Genomic DNA, 22,849 nt, shown 5'->3' on the forward strand with positions numbered 1-22,849 from the left:
TAAGGTAATTGCTTATGCCTCGAGGCAGTTGAAACCCTATGAGGTTAATTACCCTACTCATGATTTGGAGTTAGCTGCTGTGATTTTTGCGTTAAAAATATGGAGGCATTATCTTTATGGAGAAACTTGTGATATTTTCACTGATCACAAGAGTCTTAAATACATATTCACACAAAAAGAGATAAATATGAGACAACGAAGGTGGCTTGAGTTATTGAAGGATTATGATGCCAACATTCAATACCATCCGGGTAAAGCGAATGTGGTAGCCGTCGCTTTGAGTAGAAAGTCATTTGGTAGTATCCCATGTTTGGTTACTCACATTCGAGAATTCGAAAGACTTGATATGGGATTGAGTAAAAGAGGAGCATCGGGGATGTTGGCAAATCTAAAATTCGAGCTAGATTTAATTACTAGAATAAAAGAAACTCAATTGGATGATGGGGATTTGTGGACAGTGTTTCAAAATTTGGAAGAGGGTAAAGTGAAAGAGTTCAGAGAAGATGATGATGGGGTTATTTGGTGTGGGAATCGATTGTGTGTTCCTAATGATGATGCTATTCGTGAGGCTCTGTTGTCTGAGGCTCACAGCTCACATTTTTCTGTACATCCTGGTTTGACCAAAATGTATCAGGATTTAAAGCAGCACTTTTGGTGGAGTGGCATGAAGAAAGACGTTGCTAGATATGTTGGGAAGTGCCTCACTTGTCAACAAGTAAAGATTGAGCACCAACGTGCTAGTGGTTTGTTGGAGCCGTTGGACATTCCCGTGTGGAAGTGGGATGATATCTCAATGGATTTCGTCTGTGGTTTACCAAAGACTGTGAAAAGACACGATGTTATTTGGGTGGTGACTGATAGATTAACCAAATCGGCTCATTTCTTGCCTATCCGCATGGATTATTCTGTAAGTAAGCTATCCGAGCTTTTTCAGCAGGAAATTGTGAGATTACACGGGGTTCCTTCATCCATCGTATCCATTCGTGATCCTCGGTTTACATCTAGATTTTGGAAGGGGTTACAAAAAGCTTGGGGTACGTGATTGAAGCTTAGTACTGCTTTTCATCCACAAACTGATGGACAGTCTGAGCGTACAATACAGATATTAAAAGATATGCTTCGAGCGTGTTCCTTATATTGGAAGGGAAATTGGGATGAGTACTTATGTTTGGTGGAATTTGCTTATAATAATAGTTGGCAGGCAAGTATCTGTATGGCACCATTTGAGATGCTTTATGGTCGAAAGTGTAGAGCGCCAGTTTGTTGGAATGAAACGGGAGAGAAATTGATTGAAGGACCTGAGTTGGTTATAGTGACTAATGAAAAGGTCGCTATAGCTACGAATCGACTGAAGGAGGCCCAATTGAGACAGAAAGTGTATGCCGATAAACACCGACGTTCGTTAGAGTTTGTGGTGGGTGATAAGGTGTTTTTAAAGGTGTCACCTTGGAAGGGTATACGTCGTTTTGGTCTGAAAGGAAAGCTCGGTCCTCGATATATTGGACCGTTTGAGATATTGGATCGAGTTGGTGAAGTGTCTTATCGTTTAGCATTACTGCCACCGTTATCTCATGTTCATAACGTATTTCACGTATCTCAATTGCGAGGTTACAGCTATCATCCATTACACGTGGTACAATATCCTTTTTCTGAAATTCGAGCTGATCTTTCTTATGTTGAGGAGCCCGAAGCTATTATAGAACGCGAGGAGAGAGTAACTCGTAAAAGCTCCACCCCTTTCGTTAAAGTTCATTGGAAGAATCATTCTGCTAGCGAGGCCACTTGGGAACTCGAGAAATCATGCGGGCAGAGCACTCTCATTTGTTTGCTAATTGGTGCGTTTCGATTCTATAACTTCTTTCAATTTCGAGGACGAAATTTTTTTAAGTAGGTGGAGTTGTAACACCCGTATAATTAAAATTAAAATAAAGCAATAATGGTGATACTTTTGAAAATGGGTCGGTTGGTTTTAAACGAGACCAATAATTTGTTTACTTTAAATTGTAGATGTGCACTAATAGTTTACAGCTCGATCTCCATCTTCTTATTTTAGGAATACTTTATGAAATTTTATACAACTACTCCATAATTGTGTGGAATATTTATTTGAAGATATGTCCAAGTTGATAGCTTACCATTTTTTTATATTGGCCTTAAATTTCGTTAGTCATATTGGACTTATAAATCAACTACAACTCATAGGAAATAACAAAACCCCATATAGTAACTACTCTGTATATATTTGAAACCCATTTGGTCCGTCCGTCTATTCCTATACGATAACAGAAGATTAATTTGGCACTACGATACGTATTGCAGTGTTCAAGAGTTTTAAGGTACGGATTCTTATTTGCAAAGTAATGAAATATCATTTTTAATTCCTAAAATTCTTTCAGCGTTATTCGATTATAGATTTTTAAGTTGTGTTTTATATGCTTCAAAATTTGAACAAATTGAACTCTTTGAACAGACTACCTTTCCCTAAACTATATCAACCAAATTAGAAACATAAAACACAAATAACTCATTTTGGAGTCCAATAAGTTGCATCTTTCTCATTTCTGTAGCCTGTAGTACTAATTAAACTATACTAGAAACATAAACACAAGTAGCTTACTATAACACACATACGTAAATACATACACACTCGTTACATATAAATATAACTTCTTTAATTAAAAACATGCATTTAAGTTCTTTGAAAAAACTACATTTCCCCCAATTGTAATAAATTCAGCAGATTAGTAAAGGAAAACAATTAGGGCATACGCATGAACTTCAAGTTCAAACAATTGAACCGCGTAATTGGGGAAGATCAAATCAAAATAAAGATACTAACTTTTATTGGGAAATTACGGTCTCACTAATTTCCACCACCCAACCCAACAATAATAGTAAAGAAATAAGAACAATACACAACACAAGATTTAACGTGGAAACTCCAAAACAGGAGAAAAATCACCGGCCCCCAAAGAGAGAAATACACTATATCACAAATTGTTACAATGATATAGACGACTCTCTTAAGCCAACTACACTCTCCAAAATATTTAACTAATACAACTCTCAAACAAGAGTAAGAAAGAAAGAAATAATCAAATACTTAAAGTGTATTGATTGGTGCAATTTGGAATGAAGACTTAGCCCCTCTTATATAACCAAGTCACTCACCCCTCACATCTTCCTCCCACCTATGTGGGATACACATATCTTCTACTAGCCAAAATAAACCAACAAATCTCCACCTTTTGGATAGAAGAAGATAACCATACTTCCACATTGCGAAGATAACCGACGTAGATGCTTCCTCGACGACAACTTCAAGATCCTCATCTTCATGCCGTTGACATTATCTCTAACCCAAGAAATAAAATTTGCATCTTCATCAAACATTGTCAATACCCGACAATCATTGTCATCACAGACAATCATAACTCTTAACGGAATTATCATACTCCACCATTAAGAGTATAGCACTTAGAATATCACATTCCAAGCATTTCACCTCGGCACATGTTGTTGAACAACCAGCTGAAACTTTATGGTGCAACTTCCCTGTTTGGCTTTCCCGAAAGTCCCATCAGCTACAACATCAGTTTCCACCACACAACCTGCATAAATGCCAAACCAATGCCCATGTGTAATTGTGGAACCGCTAACAAACATCCCTTTCCATGGTGGCGCGGACACACCATGAGGATGACGTGACTTCAGAGGAATTCGTCACTCTCCGTAACAACGGAGACAATGTTAGCGTCTTTGGAGCCATTTGCCGGATTAGCTCCACCTGGACAATTAACCCTTACATGCCCAGTCTTCCCGCACCTCCAGCATACCAGATTCTTCCCAGAGTTTCTCTTTCGCCTATCCGAACACAACACTATCGTATCTCCTGATGACGAGACCCCGTTACCTTCCAGTCTTTTCTCCTCGGATAGGAGCTTGCTAGTAACGTCTTCAAACTTCAGAGTTTTCTTCCCATACATCAAAATAGGTTTCATGTGTTCATAAGACGATGATAAAGATAATATCAACCTCAAAGCTTTATCTTCATCATCCGTTTTAACTCCAATAGCCTCCAGTTCTGAAACAATACCGTTAAGAATACTTAGATGATCTGAAATCTTTGAACCCCCATCCATACGCAGAGTATGAAATTGTTCTTTAAGACACAACCGATTTGAGATGCCCTTGCCCTGGTACAACTGCTCTAGTTTAACCCAAAGCTCCTTTGCCGTTGATAACCCGTGCACATTTGCAAGCACGTTCTTTGCAAGACACAAACGAATCGTACTTGCTGCCCTCAAATCCATATCATCCCATTCTTCTTCATCGAACTTACTGCTAGAATCACTGCCAGGAACAAGGGTGGGTTTACCCTTCAAAGCCTTGTGTAAACCGGACTGAATCAACACATCCTTGACTTGAACCTGCCATAAGCCAAAATTGATCATCCCATCAAATTTCTCAACATCAAACCTCATTGGACTGAACTTCGACATCGTATCCGTATCCTATAAACAACACTTTCTCTGATTTTGCTCACGTTTCGAATAGCCAAAAGATGTAGCAGGTAGCCAGGACCCTTTAAATCGGAAATCCACAACTAGGCCACTAACAAATCCAACTATTACTACGAATCAGAAAAAATATTGTCTAACCAGATACCCTATACGATCAATAGAACTCGTTTCTGATGTGGACGATCCACTCACGTGGCAACCACAGAGCATACTCCGACTCCTATAACCGAGACCCCCGTCAAACCTGACGCTCTGATACCAGTTGTTGGGAAATTACGGTCTCACTAATTTCCACCACCCAACCCAACAATAATAGTAAAGAAATAAGAACAATACACAACACAAGATTTAACGTGGAAACTCCAAAACAGGAGAAAAACCACCGGCCCCCAAAGAGAGAAATACACTATATCACAAATTGTTACAATGATATAGACGACTCTCTTAAGCCAACTACACTCTCCAAAATATTTAACTAATACAACTCTCAAACAAGAGTAAGAAAGAAAGAAATAATCAAATACTTAAAGTGTATTGATTGGTGCAATTTGGAATGAAGACTTAGCCCCTCTTATATAACCAAGTCACTCACCCCTCACATCTTCCTCCCACCTATGTGGGATACACATATCTTCTACTAGCCAAAATAAACCAACAACTTTATGCAAATTAAAGATGAATACCTTCATAAAAAGAATGATTCATGCGATCTTTTTTTTTCCGAAACCATGGAATCAAGCTAGACGGGAAGAAATATCAAGATTATGACGTTCCATTTCCCATAGTCTTTGATTCTTCATGTCCACTCTCTTGCTAGACTTACCGCCAACCCACGAGCCTTTCGGAGCTCCGATACCATTTTATGTTTCTCCATTTTTTTTTAGTTTTTATTTTTCATTTTTCGATTAGCTCACATAGTAAGGGGAAATGGCCCTTTAACTGAATAGTAGGAGACTCAAAGTCAATTTCAAGCTAAGTCTTTGACTTTCTATTTTAAGCTAAGGCCACACGTAGTGGTCCGCCAGAGGAACCGCCACAGGCCGCCACCCCTTTCACCCCCACCACCAGTGCGTCGCCACCACCTCCGCTAGTCACTCCTCTCACGTTTCTAACAACCTGAATTTGTGGGACCCACCGAATTTTTTTTTTCCTGTTTTTCTTTTTCTCCTCCAACGGCTGTAATCCTTTTTTATTTTATTTTTTTCCTTTTAAATCAATAATACAATACATTTTCTCTATATATACATACACTCTCATTCCATTATTTACTCAGCACTACTATCAATTCATATTTCACAAAAAAAAAAAAAAAAAAAAAATTTCAAATGGATGTGGAAGATTTATTAAATTCTAAGAGTGAAAGCGGGGAGAGTGTGACGGATAGTGATTATATTGTTCGAAACAATTAGCGTTATTTATTGTATTTTTTATTTATGTATTCTCTTTTATTTATTTAATTATGTAATGTTTTAAATTTTTAATAATATAATGTTTTAATTTTATTTAATAAAATGTTATTTGTATTTATTTATTGTATTTAAGTAATAATTTAAAATTGATTAAAGTTGGAAATGGAGTGTATGATTGTGAGTGTTTAGTGAAAGGAATGTTAAAGGGTTTGTGCTGATGTAGCGCTGATATGGAGGAGAGAAGTTCAGTGAAATGGGAGAACGATTGTGTGTGGCCTAACAGAGTTGTTATGTGACAGTTTTCGACCATTTCTCTCGTTCACCCAAGGAAGTGCAACCGGTGATGTTTGAAAATGAGAACCCTATAAGGGAAAAGAGTAGACGTAGACTAGATACTCCGTAGCATATTAGAAATAGGATAACAAAAAGTCCGGTAAGCGATGGGTATACCTGAAACCCGACACTTTTGGGTCACGTTCGAGTCCGGATATTCGGGTCTTGGGGTATGGAGATGGTTTTTAATTTTTTCCTCGGGTGCGGGTATAGGGATGGATTTAGATACAAACCCGCATACCCGACCCGTATACCTAGCTCATATACATGTATACCCGACTCGAATTGGATTTTAATTTCATAACTAAACCTGGCTCATATACATGTATACCCGACTCGAATTGGATTTTAATTTCATAACTAACTATAACAAAATTTAATAATAATAATATAAGCTACAATGTGGTATTGTACTATTGTTCTATATTTATACATATTAATTTAGATTTAGAACTCAATTTAGTATCATTATCAATTATCAAATAATACTAATCCTGATGAACCTTGTACTGTTCACAGAGGCACAAATGTAATTTTATTAGTGTTATAATTCAGTAGGCTTATAACTACCTTTAGTGGTTTGATTCTTGATGTTATAATTCAGTAGGCTTATAACTACCTTTAGTGGTTTGATTCTTGATGTTATAATTCAGTAGGCTTATAACTACCTTTAGTGATTTGATTCTTGATTTAGAATACTAATAATGAAGTGTAAGAACAAAGATGATAATGGAGAGAAAGAAAGAAACACTTTGTAAGTGTGAGAAATGGTGCAAGTTTAATGCTTGCATTCATGAGTATTTATAGCCTAAAATCTCAATATAAAAATACATACTTTGTGTACCAAAATTGACTATATGTATACACCAAAATTGACTATCCATATCTATATTATTATTATTATTATAACACTCCCCCTTGGATAGCAATTTTATTTTGTTGAAGATCAACTATAAATTACTGCCTCGTTAAAAACCTTGCTAAAGAAAACCCAGTGGGAAAAAACTTTAGCTAAGGGAAAAAGAGTGCAGCATGGAGTTGACTCCCCCTCAAGTAGACATCGCTTCAGCTGTTACATCTTTTGAACATGTCTCATGCCAATGTTATGAACGTGTGTTCTGAAAATAGCAGTTGGAAGTGCTTTCGTGAAAAGATCAGCAGAGTTTTTGCTAGATTGCACATATCTCATTTCAATCTGGTTGTCCTTAATGAGATTTTGAGTGTATGAGAAGAATCTAGGTGGTATGTGTTTTGTTCGGTCACTTTTGATATACCCTTCTTTCATCTGTGCTATGCAAGCTGCATTATCTTCATAGATAGTTGTTGGACTTTTATCGCGTTCTAGTCCACAAGAATCAGTAATGAGTTGTGTCATTGATCTCAACCAAAAACATTCTCGAGTAGCTTCATGTAATGCAATCACTTCGGCATGATTTGACGATGTAGCAACAAGTGTTTGTTTTTGAGAACGCCATGATATTGCAGTACCTCCATTTAGGAATACATATCCAGTTTGAGATTTAGCTTTATGTGGATCAGATAAATAACCTGCATCTGCATAACCAACCAAATCTTGTTTTGATTCGTTAGAATAAAATAATCCTAAATCAGTAGTTCCTCGAAGGTATCGAAATATGTGTTTGATCCCATTCCAGTGTCTTTTGGTAGGAGTAGAGCTGAACCTTGCCAACAAATTAACTGCAAAAGAAATGTCAGGTCTTGTACAATTTGTAAGATACATAAGAGCTCCAATTGCACTAAGATATGGTACTTCTGGTCCAAGAATGTCTTCTTGATCTTCACATGGACGAAATGGATCAGCTTCAACATTGAGTGATCTAACAACCATAGGAGTACTTAATGGTTTTGCCTTGTCCATATTGAAACGTTTCAAAATCTTTTCAGTATATGTTGTTTGATGTACAAGTAAACCATTAGGCATATGCTCAATTTGTAAACCAAGGCAATACTTGGTTTTTCCGAGATCTTTCATTTCAAATTCTTTCTTTAGAAGTTGAATGGCTTCATGGATCTCTTTATTTGTACCTATGATGTTAAGATCATCAACATAAACAGCTATGATCACATATCCGGATGTTGTTTTCTTAATGAAAACACAAGGGCAAGTAAGATTATTTGTATACCCTTTGCTTATCAAGTAATCACTTAATCGGTTATACCACATACGTCCCGATTGTTTTAACCCATATAAAGATCTTTGTAATTTAATCGAATACATTTCTTTGGGTTTTGCATTTGATGCTTCTGGTACCTTAAATCCTTCAGGTATCTTCATATATATATCACTATCAAGTGATCCATATAGATAAGCAGTCACAACATCCATGAGATGCATTTCTAAATTTTTAGAAACTGCCAGACTGATTAAGTACCTAAAAGTAATTGCATCCATAACAGGAGAATAAGTTTCTTCATAATCAATTCCCGGTCTTTGAGAAAAACCTTGAGCTACAAGTCTAGCTTTATACCTTGTAACTTCATTTTTCTCATTTCTTTTTCGGACAAAAATCCATCTGTATCCTACAGGTTTCACATCTTTAGGAGTGAGAATGATGGATCCGAAAACTTTTCTTTTATTGAGTGATTCTAATTCAGCTCGTATTGCTTCTTTCCATTGAGCCCAATCATGTCTATTTTGACATTCAACCATAGATGTTGGTTCTGGATCATCATCATTATTCATGATGTCATATGCAACATTAAATGAAAATTTCTCATCAAGATTTTTCATTTCATTTCGGTTCCATAATATTTTTGAATATGCATAATTGATTGCAATTTCTGTATTGACATCATCAATCTCCTCTGCAGTAGGAGTACTGATTTGTGGTTCTTCTTGAACACTTTCTTTTACTTCATTATCAGCTGATTTTCTTTTTCGAGGATTTTTATCCTTTGAACCGATTGGTCTTCCACGTTTCTGACGTGGCAAAGATTCATGAGTGACGTTATTGCCAGCTTTTGGAATTTCAATTCGAGCTGGAGTATTTACTGCTGGTATATATGATTTTGTCACCGTTTTTGTATCTGTAAATGCATCAGGCAATTGATTTGCAAGTTCTTGTATATGCATTATCTTTTGAACTTCTGTCTCGCATTCTTTTGTGCGAGGATCAAGATACTTTAATTGAGGTTCACACCATGAAACATCATTTTCTTTATTTTTCATTTCTCCCCCTAATCTAGGGAACAATGTTTCATTAAAATGACAATCAGCAAAACGTGCTGTAAAAACGTCACCTGTCATAGGTTCAATATACCTTAATATTGAAGATGTTTCATATCCAACATATATTCCCAACCTCCTTTGAGGACCCATTTTTGTACGTTGTGGTGTCGCAATTGGAACATACACTGCACAACCAAATGTTCTAAGATGGGAAATATTTGGCTCTTGACCAAAAGCAAGTTGTAGGGGGGAATATTTATGACTTGCACTTGGTCTGATGCGAATCAATGCAGCAGCATGTAAAATTGCATGACCCCATATAGATACAGGGAGTTTTGTTCTCATTATCAATGGTCTAGTGATTAACTGTAAACGTTTAATCAATGACTCGGCTAAACCATTTTGTGTATGCACATGAGCAACAGAATGTTCAACAACAATTCCTATAGACATGCAATAGTCATTAAATGCTTGAGATGTAAATTCACCAGCATTATCAAGTCTCACCCTTTTAATGGTGTAATCAGGAAAATGAGCTCTCAATTTAATAATTTGGGCAAGAAATTTTGCAAATGCCACATTACGGCTTGATAACAGACAAACATGAGACCATCTGCTAGATGCGTCTATTAGAACCATGAAATATCTAAATGGTCCACATGGTGGATGAATTGGTCCACATATATCACCTTGAATTCTTTCAAGAAACATTGGTGATTCTTTCTCAACCTTAAGTGGTGAGGGTCTAGTTATCAATTTTCCAAGAGAGCAAGATGTACATGGAACCATTGTATCATGATGGATTTTTCTATCCTTTAGTGGATGTCCATGAGTACATTCAATAATCCTTTTCATCATTGTTGATCCTGGATGGCCTAATCTGTTATGCCATAAACTGAATACACCAGGATCAATATATTTTTCGTTAACTACCATATGTATTTCTGGTACATTTATATGTGTATAATGTAATCCAGAACTAAGTCTTGGCAGTTTTTCAACCACATGACTCTTGTCAGTGATACTTAAATATTTCTCATTTTCTGTTGTCACTGACTGATAATCATACCCGTTAAGGTATATGTCGGAGAAACTCAATAAATTTCTGCTTGACTTGGGAGAAAATAAGGCATCATTTATAAAAAAATTTGTACCATTTGGTAGTATGAAATTTGCCTTTCCTATCCCTTTTATCAAGTTAGCAGGTCCTGATATTGTATGTATAGTTCCTTCCGTTGGTTTTAGATCAATAAAATATTTCTCGGATTTAAGTATAGTGTGTGTAGTTCCACTGTCTGCTATACAGAGATCTCCACCACTTGATTGATGTTGTATTCCAGCAAAATTCATATTGAACTTCATATATAAGAAATAAATAGTGAGTACATTAATATTACACAATATTTTAAACGCAAATAGATAGTACTGAAACATTTAGCAAACATAATGACAAAGACAGACGATATTAAATCGTTTATTTTTCAAAAGACACACAACTTAAACATTCAAGAAATCTTCATATAAATCAGATGGTTTCTCAGTGACTGTTGGATCAATATTATCCACAAAATTTACTTCCTTTTCTTTACCTTTCAGCGAATCCTGATACATCTTAACAAGATGTTTAGATGTTCGGCAAGTATTAGCCCAGTGGCCCATTCTACCACATCTGTAGCAAGATTCTTCAGAATTTTTAGAAGAATTTTCTTCAACATCTTGTTTAATGGGCTTGTTTTGTGGTTGATATTTATATTTTCGTGGATTACTATTTCTTTGACCACCACGGCCACGACCACGACCACGTCCACGCCCATTACCATTACCATAAGGATGGTTTCTACCATAGTTATGGCTTTTGGCATGATGATGGTGATGGTTATTATAACCACGACCTTGCCCGCGTCCTTGTCCCTGTTTATAATTATTTGCAGTATTTGCTTCAGGGATTGCAAGTGTACCAGTAGGACGGGATTGCTGATTTTTCATTAATAGCTCATCATTTTGCTCTGCAACTAAGAGATATGAATTAAGTTCAGGATATGTTTTGAACTTTAGCATTCTCAAATTTCTTTGCACTGTGATGTTTGCAGCATTCATTGTGGAGAAAGTTTTCTCCATCATGTCTGCATCACTAATTTCATGTCCACAGAATTTAAGTTGTGAACATGTATTATACAGAGCTGAGCTGTATTCATTTACTTTCTTAAAGTCTTGGAACCTTAATGTTCTCCATTGTTCCATTGCAGCTGGAAGTAAAATTTCTCTTTGATTATTGAATCTGCTTTTGAGACCTTCCCATAAAACATGGGGATCTTCTACAGTCACATAATTATTTTGTAAGCATTCATCAATATGTTGATGAATAAAGCAACATGCCGTAGCTTGTTCTTTTTCAGAACAAGTGTTGTTTTCATTTATGGTTTCAAGAATGCCCATTGATTTAAGATGCATTTTTACTTTTATAACCCATGGCATGTAGTTGTTTCCAGTTGATTCTAAAGGAGTAAATTTAAGCTTTTCCAGATTCGACATTTTCTATTATCAAAAATTAAAACAAACATCATGATAAATTAGAGTCAATTTATATTCATAAGTATATAAACATTAAACATAAATTTAATATAACATAAATGATAAGTAGGTGACAGTGTCGACCATGTGTAAGCAATCATAAATAAATGTTATATAACAAAAATATAAATATTAGTAAACATAAATGAAAATTTGGCGACAGTGTCGACCATATATTTTTTCAGGTGGTATAACCGACCTATATCATTCTGGTGGTATAACCGACCATATATCATTTTGGTGGTATAACCGACCATATATCATTTTGGTGGTATAACCGACCATATATCATTTTGGTGGCAGAGCCAACCATATTTAGTATTAAGATTATCGTGCTGATAACGTGTTATAATTCAGTAGGCTTATAACTACCTTTAGTGGTTTGATTCTTGATGTTATAATTCAGTAGGCTTATAACTACCTTTAGTGGTTTGATTCTTGATGTTATAATTCAGTAGGCTTATAACTACCTTTAGTGATTTGATTCTTGATTTAGAATACTAATAATGAAGTGTAAGAACAAAGATGATAATGGAGAGAAAGAAAGAAACACTTTGTAAGTGTGAGAAATGGTGCAAGTTTAATGCTTGCATTCATGAGTATTTATAGCCTAAAATCTCAATATAAAAATACATACTTTGTGTACCAAAATTGACTATATGTATACACCAAAATTGACTATCCATATCTATATTATTATTATTATTATAACAATTAGTTAATTTTCGTGTTTGTTTTAATTTTATATTTTTGCTTTTTAAGTTTTATGTTTATAAATAAACCAAATTAATAAGCAAGCTAAACAATGTGTCTGCTAGCCTAGCTGGTGAGGCTTTATGTTTCTTTTCGAGTTGACGAGGGTTCGAAGATTTTAAGCTCACCTTTTTGACAACATGTTAGAGTCAAACCCACTTATGACATGTATCAATTTGGGAATCCATATCTTTTATACTCCGTAATTATTTTTAACTACTTTTTTTTACTATCTTTTTTCACCTTCTTTATTCAACGTTTTATTTTTTACGGTCAACTAAAAAACCGTTAGCCGTTTTCTAAACCAACCACTGTTTTCAATATTCAATTAACTAACCGTTTTTAAAACGCTTGATTAACCAACCGTCTACTGTTTTATATGACGTTCAATTGACCGATTGTTAACCAACCAAGCACTTTCTTTTTTCGACTTCCTTTTTCATTCTTTATTTTTTAGACCTTCAGTTAACCAACCTTTAACCGTTTTTGTTTATCGTTCACCGATCAAAATCACCCTGCAGCGAAGCGCGGTTTTTTCATCCTCGTTATTGAAACATAATTGAAATAAGTGAATGGTGAATGATAATGGCTAACAACGGGGATATTCGATACTCACGAGAAAACCGGATAACCCTAAATTTAGTAAGTATATGGATATCCCCGTTTACCCGTGAGAAAACCCGATAACCCGACGGTTAGTAAGTAAATGAGGACATGACGGGTATGAGACCGGGTTTATGACAGGGTTTCCTAACCGAGTCCGAGTCTAGAATTACTTAAATCCGGTCCAAACTCGACCCGATGTCATCCCTAATGAGAAACCCAACTACAATGAACAACTGAATAACAAAGTTTGTATATTTGAGAAATTAAAGGACTAAATATGTAAACATTATGGGTGTGTTTGGCACACAGCTTCTAGGAGCTTAAACTTATTTTTGTTCATAAGCTCCAGTTTCTAGCCTTGTTTTGTAGAAAAATATTTCAAAGTTTATAAAAAAAAAAAAAAAAAAAAAAAGCTCTGAAAAAATAAGCTAGTTGAAGTAGCTTATGACAATAAGTTAGGAAGCTTATGGAAGGGAAGTAAGATTATATCATTAGCCCCTAAATCATTATTAATCATGTATGTTTTGTCCTTTTATGTCATTTTACATGCATAAGCTCCAACTACTTTACTAATGTCCAAAAACTTATAAAACATAAGCTCCACCTTCTAGCTTAAAATCTAAGTTCCAGCTCCAACTACAAACTCCAGCTCGATCTACAAGTTAGTTTCATCTAAACACACTCTAACACAGCATACTACGTATTACTCCGTGATAGCCTTATGAAAGTCACCGATTCAAGTTTACATGGTATCAGCCTTTTTCTACAATCCTCTTTTTAGATATCCTTTTCTTCCCTACTAAATCTTCTCTTCTCCGGGAGTACACAGGTTTTACAAGGCTTTTTGACTTTTTAGTCCAAAAGAATTCACTAATTGTTTCTATGCATACACGTGTTTGGTAAAGGGAACAACCAATTTCTTTTTTCTATTCTAGTTCTACGCATATACTCCATTACTCCGTATCAAATTTACTTATGTAAAAAAAAAAAAAAAAAAGGAATTCTTGTTGATTCATTCGTTCAATAGAGATGGCAAGTCGGCAATTAAAGTAAAAATAATACTAATTGCAGTCACCCGCACAAGAGATTTTTTTAGGGGTGTTCATCGGTTCGGTTTTCTGTTTGTTCGGTGTATTCGGTTCGGTGTGTTCAGTTTTGAAATTTTTTTGGTCAAAACCGAAAACCGAACCGAAAACCGAATTCAAAGTTGAAACCGAACCGAACCGAAAACCGAATTCGAATTCGGATTCGGTTCGGTTTTCGGTTAAAACCAAATATTATGAAAAATTTGAGAACGATGATAGTTTAATTTTGGCATTACTAATGTCTTAGTTATTTACAACCTAAAACAATAATGACATACTATTAAATTATCAAGAACTCGATGATTTATTAATATTTACAGCTTAATTATGACGTTTATTGCTTCTATTATTAAGAAGAAGAACATAATAATGTGAGTAACATAATTATAATATGAGCTACCATACAAATTAAATATATAAAAATTTTGAATTCGGTTTTGAATTCGGTTTTCGGTTAAACCGAATTCAGAATTTTCAAAACCGAACACCGAACCGAAAACCGAATTCAAATTCGGTTTCGGTTTTGACTCGATCCGAAAACCGTTTTTCAAATTCGGTTTGGTTTTTTCCGGTTTGGTTTCGGTTTGGTGTTCGGGTTAAACGGTTTCAAACCAAATACTGACCACCCCTAGATTTTTTGCTCATCGTTATAAAATCGGTGACTTTCATCTAGTATTATTATTATTATTTTTAATCAGTGAGCATTAAACCACATCTTTCATGCCTACTTTTATTTTATTGATTGGTCCTTTTCATCTAAACCCACTCGTACCATCTCAAATAACAAATATGGAAGAGGCCGTCACAACAGTAATCACAATTCTTTCTCAACTAGTAAAGGTTGTGGCCGTCGTGTCCCTCATTGTCAACTCTGCAGAACTAATGGACATTATGCTTCTTCTTGCCGTAAGTTGTCATCATATGCTCGTCAAGACCATAATGTGAATATGGCACAAGCCTTTTCTTCTGGTTGTTGTATTAATAATAACACACCTATTTGGTGTGTGGACTCTGGTGCTACAACTCACATGACACCATCGTCTTCTATCTTGGACTCACATACCCCTTATACAGGTAATGACAAAGTAACCATATGTGATGGTACCAATCTGTCTATCACTCACCAAGGTTTTACAACTTTTTCTAAAGATATTAAGTTACTTGATGTCCTTGTAGTACCTTATCTTACCAAAAAATTGCTCTTCGTTAGCAAGCTTACTAATGATAATCCTGTTGACATCCTATTCTCCGATAATTCGGTTCTTATTCTAAACAGGCACACAAAGGCTGTTTTAGCAACAGGTAGCCGACATCATGAGTTGTACATACTTAAGCGAGGACAAAAGGCATTTATCTCGGACTTATATAATCGCAATTTACGTGGATCATATGAGCTGTGGCATCGTTGACTAGGGCATGTCAATTTTGATATTATTTCCTTACTGAATAAGTTAGGAAAATTGATGGTTACATCTATTTTACCGACACTGCGTTTATGTTCTCCTTGTCATGGTATTGGAGCTTAGGTAAGGGGTTTTACAAAGCGAGTCCGAGTTAGGCCCCCATGTGTGTACCGCCGTCGCTACAAAGAGATCGAGTCAGGCCGCTATCGTGCCGCCATCTATACAACCGTTCCACGCCTCGATGCGAGGGATGCGTGTTGCGAAGTTATCCCACATCGGCCATGGGACAAAACAAATGTATGCATGTACGCCTAAGGGGAAGTCCCTCTATTATCAATTGGTTTTAGAAAATGATGAACTCTTAGACTTATATGTTGAGCATGTTGTTGGGTTATACGATTTATTAATTCTGTCACTCCGTATATTAGTCATTCTCAAGTACAAGAGAGTTGAATTTGTATCATTTCCAAATGCCTATGTGTGATGACCCGGAAATTTCTGATCAAATTTAAACTTTAATCTTTATATGTTTCCGACACGATAAGCAAAGTTTGTTAAGTTAAATCTCAAAAAGTTTAAAACTGTGTTCATACCTTCAATTGACCTTCGACCATTCCCGACGATTCACAAACAACTATTTATAAATAGATATATGTGTATATATATACATGGTAATTGGAATTATAATTTGAAATATAATATGTTGTTGTTACTAAAATTAATTATATAAAATAAAAATAGTATATTATAATAATTATTATTTAAAATATACCTCTATATATAAATAATGTATATTAAAAATAAATACTAAATGATTGTAATACTCGTTTAATGTTCCAATTGATATTAAGCAAGATAAATTCAAACTTATGTAATTTTAAAATAAAAGGTGATCTGAAAATGGTTCTATAAATTTTAGGCTTATTAAAAATATATTTAGAAGCTAATTATTTAATTTTTAACACTTTTTTATAATTTACCCATAAATGAGAGGGAGAGTTGATGTAATTTTTATTTAATGTTTAATGACCGAATTTTATATCATAATGACTAAAATAATTAAAGAAATTTAAAATAAAAAATTTGGAATTTTTCTGAAGACTTTTTTATTCGCCACTGAGTGAACAATGGGGCACGATTTAATAGTCCGTATAAGTGTCGGTAGAATAATTAGGCGGCTTACTATTCCCTCACGTTTCTTTTTCTAGTGCATATTGATTGATAATATTTTATTATTTTTAGATGTCATTGTAATTATATGTATATGTATTTATGTGATATGCATAAGAGAAATATATAGATATATATCCCTGCACCATATTGCTCTATCATTCAACCTTCACCCTTACGAGCCACCATCCCGGCAATCACCACGAGCCACCATACGCCATCCAACACCTACAACCACCACTAATCATCACCTTCATCAAACTTTTTATCGCCATCGAACCCCATCATCTTCGAGTGTGTTTCTACTTACAGTTTTCATGATCAACATCCTCACCATGTTCAAACCAAAACCCGTTTAACATCACCATGATTATCACCTCCACCATTTTAAACCACCGTAACTCTCTCTATTTCTCTACCTCTCATCTCTCTCCTCTCTCTCTCACAAATTTTTGGTTTCATTTAGCTACACTACAATCTCACCATCAAGAACCATCTGTAAACCGCTGTTCATGCTTCTATTTTTTTTTTCTGCTACAATGACGTGCTAAACTATTAAGACATTAAACGAGTTAATTGACAACGATGATGAAGGACAGCACGCTGTTTACTGTTTTCTGCTTCAATCGATCTCCTACTTTAACGAGTCGAGATGATCACCCTAGTTTCTATCTCGATTGTTAACCCGAGACAAGACCCGTCACTTATCTGTTTACTCTTTACTTGAGCCAAAACCGAAACCCACAATGTTTTTAATTCTGTACAAACACCCTAAACCCATTAAAACATAATTCATTATTTGCTATTACCTCCTACAATCATCATGAACCTACAACCCAAATAAGTGAAACCCTCCATCCTTTCTACTTCTGTCGATTCACGATTATCACACCCATCAAACTGCTATACGTGTTCATCTTTATGGAGGTTAAACGAAGAAAATAATGGATAATGATGATGGGTAATATGAACGAGATCGATGTTACTGAGGAGATAACGATGATGTTATAAACGCAGGAAAAAGAAGATGATGATATTATTATTTATCTGTCTAATCGGCTGGGATTTTTGAAAACAAGATAAAGAACCGAATTCCTTTATTTTTTTTTCTTTGCTATTGGATCGTTTATACTTTGGGCCGAGCCTTATACTTTGTTGGGCCGTGATTGATGATTGGACTTGGCTAACGGGTTATATAAACTGGTGTCGGAACTAATTCAGAAAAACTGGAGCGGTTCGATGGTTAAAGAGTGTTCGGGTGACTGAGAGGTTGTGGGTTCGAGTCTCGTATGGAACAATTCTTTTTAGGATTACCTCTTAAAGGGTATACACTTTAATTTTTTTCATTCCATTATTATTATTATTGTTGTTGTGGTTGTTATTATTATTATTATTACTATTACTATTATTATTATTATTGTGATATTGTTTATGATATAAAAGATGCTTAATTTATGGAAGAATAAAATGAATATGATTATGGTTACGATAATGGATATAGTTAACCGAGAAATACAATTATATGTATGACTAGGGTTACGACAATATAAGCTATGGCTATAAATATAAATATAATAAAGTCATGATTAAATGAAATATCATTTTTATTCATTATTATTAATATAAGAATCATTCTTAATAATATTATTACAATTATTAATGAGATTATTATTATTATTATTATTATTATTATTATTATTATTATTATTATTATTATTATTATACAAGTAGTATTATCATTACTACTATTATTAGTATTATCATTATCATTATCATTAAAAATATCATCATTATTAAAATCACCAATTTTATTTAAAGATATTATTTTATGAAAACTGTCATTTTATTTTATTTCAATTATATGTGTTAACATATATATATAAATGATATAGGTTCGTGAATCCGAGGCCAACCCTACATTGTTTAGTTGTTCAATGTCGTCATATGTATTTTTACTACAAAATACAATACAGTGAGTTTCATTTGCTCCCTTTTTAATTACTTTTGCAATATATATTTTTGGGCTGAGAATACATGCGCTGCTTTTATAAATGCTTTACGAAATAGAGACAAGTGATTAAAAATGATATTCTGCGGATTGATGTGCTAGGTAATTTAGTTACATGTTATAAGAGCATGTAAGCGCGAATCCTAAAGATAGATCTATCGGGCTTAACACCCCCATCCTGTAGGCTGCACTAGACATAAGAGCTAGTGGGCGGATGTTTAGTACTTCGAGGATTATTTATACACTTGCGAGTGTACATATCCATCTTTGCGAAGATGACTTATTATATTATTGTTAAGGCTGGTTACTGAGGCCTCAACATAAGCAGAACGGTTTTATACACTTGCGAGTGTACATATATTTATAAACGGAAATCTTGTGGTCTATTAAAATATTGAAATGATTGTTATGATAAACCTATGAACTCACCAACCTTTTGGTTGACACTTTAAAGCATGTTTATTCTCAGGTATGAAAGAAATCTTCCGCTGTGCTTTTGCTCATATTACATGGAGTCATTCATGGCATATAGAGGTCAGAACCTCGCAATGGGACCAACTGTTGAAGACTTCGTCCAGATGGATTAGGACGGGTCACTACAGGTGGTATCAGAGCAGTGGTCTTAGTGAACCAGGTCTGCATTAGTGTGTCTAACTGATAAGTCGTTAGGATGCATTAGTGAGTCTGGACTTCGACCGTGTCTGCATGTCATAAGTTTTGCTTATCATTTATAGTCGAAAATCATTTGCTTATCATCCTTAGTAAATTACCTGCCCATTATTTATAGTCTAGACACATCTTATTGCATTGACTGCATAAAAAGTGTATAGACAAAATTCATATCTTAGCGTATCTGTTATTGTTACCTTTGCCTGACAGCTTCCGTAGATTCCTCCGTAGCTTATGGGATTTTAGTATTATATATGCATATGTAAATTATGTATTGCAGGGTACTAATCTACATCCTATAATCTATTTCTTATCGAAAATCCTTCATCTGATCGTACGAGATGAATCCCTCAACCAGTTCGAGTCCATCAGATTTCGATAGCTATTTCGATAGTTATTCTGACAGCTATTTCGATATGGATTTCCACTCGAGCTCCGAAAGCAGAGTAACCGGAATGAATCGATCAATTAGCCATCATCTATTCTGAATGAATTGGAGATGGGTTCGTAGTCGACTTAATCAATGGAAACGCGAAGAAGGCGATCATTTCCACTAACCAAATTCACCTCTTGACAATGAACCTAAAACGTTTACCGGCGAACCTGTTCGAGACACCATTTTCTCTCTCATTTCCGAAGTATCTCATCACGATCATATACTATCTCAGATTCTAAACCTCATTCATCCGCTCGTCCGAACCGACAATCATCCCGGTGTAATAGAAGAAGTTAACGAACTTCGCGCATAAGTTGTAGTCTTGGAAAATATGGTGCAAAACGTACCAGCTTCATCCAAATCACCGGCACCAACAGTACCACCAACAACCCAAATTTCAATATCACATGCCTCAACATTTCAATCTATACCTCGAGTATAATCATCATTCTACATGACATTATACATCAGTTATCTTCGTTCGACATGGTGATTATGTAATCTCTAATGTTTTAGAGATTATTTATTCTAGTTCCAACTGAAAACTAAATGAGTTTAATATCATGTTAACTCATTAAATTCATGATTACATCTGAAGAAAATATATATGTATATATGTTTTCATAAAGATTGTAATTAAAAATTCTTTTGTACAAACTGTTAATAATAAAAATATTTTAACGGGTAGGTAATACCCGAGGAATATTTAAATTTCACATTAATAAGTTACACTGTATATTCTTCGAATCTGATTCAACAGTTATTCACTATCCTATTTAAAACCACCGGGATACTTATCCGTTCACCAAAGAATAACTATTTTCATTCAAATTCAATTTCATATTTGAATTTTGACCTATCAGAATCCAACAAGTGGCATAATGAAGAAATAATGAACACAATAAAAATTGATTAGAAACAGACTAATTAACAATATTAAATTTTATTAAGAAACCACGCTAACAAAATTCTAGCTAACTGTTCCTAGCTAACTGTTAATTCCGTATTACATTTTATTTATCGCAATTTATTTATCGCAATTTATATTCTCGCAATTTTATTTATTGTCATTTAATTTCTGTTATTTACTTTACGCACTTTATTTATCGTCATTTAATTTCTGTTATTTATTTTACGCACTTTAAATATCGGGACACGTATACAAGGTTTTGACATATCATATCGACACATCTATATATATTATTTGGAATCACCATAGACACTCTATATGCAGTAATGATCGAGTTCTCTATACAGGGTTGAGGTTGATTCTATAATAATATATATACTTTGAGTTGTGATCGAGTCTGAGACATGTACACGGGTCACGATACGTATTAATTAATTCAAATATTATATATTAAACTATATATGAATGATTGCACTGTCAACTGTGGACTATCGACTGTGGACTAATAACATTGGACAATTAAAATGAATTAAAATATTGAATATAACATATGAAACTAAACAATTCTTCAAGTTTGCCACTTGATTTCGTCTTAAACCTCATTTGTATCTTCACGATTACATTCTGCGTTCAAACCTTTCATGATTCTTGAAAACACCTCAATCGATAGGATGAATCAACCGCACTTCATCTACGGAAGGAAAGATTTATGCATATAGTTATGCACCTGAGAAACTCTCGGCAATTGAGTAAAAGTTCAACACGTAGCCGCGTCAGATCCTTTGGCATTTATTAACAAAAACAACTTTGCGATCCCTTTTCAAAATTAGCCAATTTTGTCACAGCTCCAACAAGTCAACTTCGACTTTTCGTACGAAACAACCTTATTATAACGTTTATATATACGCGTGCTCTTTTATTGTTACCAGGTAACCTTTCATATTCCATCATATTACCATCAGCGTTTAATCATCTAAAAACACAATTCTCCTGAAACCACCTCGGATTAATAACCGATGATTCAGATATCATAGCATTAAATGCAGAGGAAACAGAAAAATGGTAGATGGTCTAAACGGACAAAAGTTTGATGATAAAGAAAGGAGTGTTAGGAACGCTCGATAGAAAAATTGGGTATTGAAAAACAGATTGAGTTACCCATGAAGGAGACCAAGGACAAATACAAGGACCAAATCCTATATTCAAAGGATTCAGGTAATTCTGGATCCGTTGAAATCTTTAGAGAATATCTTGCTCCGAAGTCATGTTAAAATCTTGCGGAAAATCTTTCTTCATCAACCGTCGAACTTAGAAATTCCAAAATATCATCATCAATATCTTTGATATTTCTGAGGATATTTTCATAAATATTCTCGTCCGAAATTATATACCTCTTCGTGCTTCCTGTGTATCAATATATTGGAAACATTCAATAGAAAATATAGTACCGAAAAGCAGATTATGCGAAACTATGAAGAAAGCCGTGGATAAATCACAAAGAATAAGTTTGACTTCAAAGAATCTAAATAATTCAATGTCAGCTAAAGTCTATAGTGAATAACTTGCTCCTAACTCTAAACCCTTGCAGACAATAGTTTCTATCATCCTCTAATCTTAGATATTCTGAGATATTATCGTACCTTTCATTATAAATATCCTCCATATTTCTGGAGATATTTTTATAACTATTCTTATCTGAAATCATTAATCTTTTCGTGCTATCAGTATTACATCATATAGAAACTGTTAGTTTCTATATTCTGTAAATTTTCAAGCTTAAAAT

The sequence above is a fragment of the Rutidosis leptorrhynchoides genome, chromosome 2 (genome assembly GCF_046630445.1).
Source record: "Rutidosis leptorrhynchoides isolate AG116_Rl617_1_P2 chromosome 2, CSIRO_AGI_Rlap_v1, whole genome shotgun sequence".
In the NCBI taxonomy this organism is placed as follows: domain Eukaryota; kingdom Viridiplantae; phylum Streptophyta; class Magnoliopsida; order Asterales; family Asteraceae; genus Rutidosis; species Rutidosis leptorrhynchoides.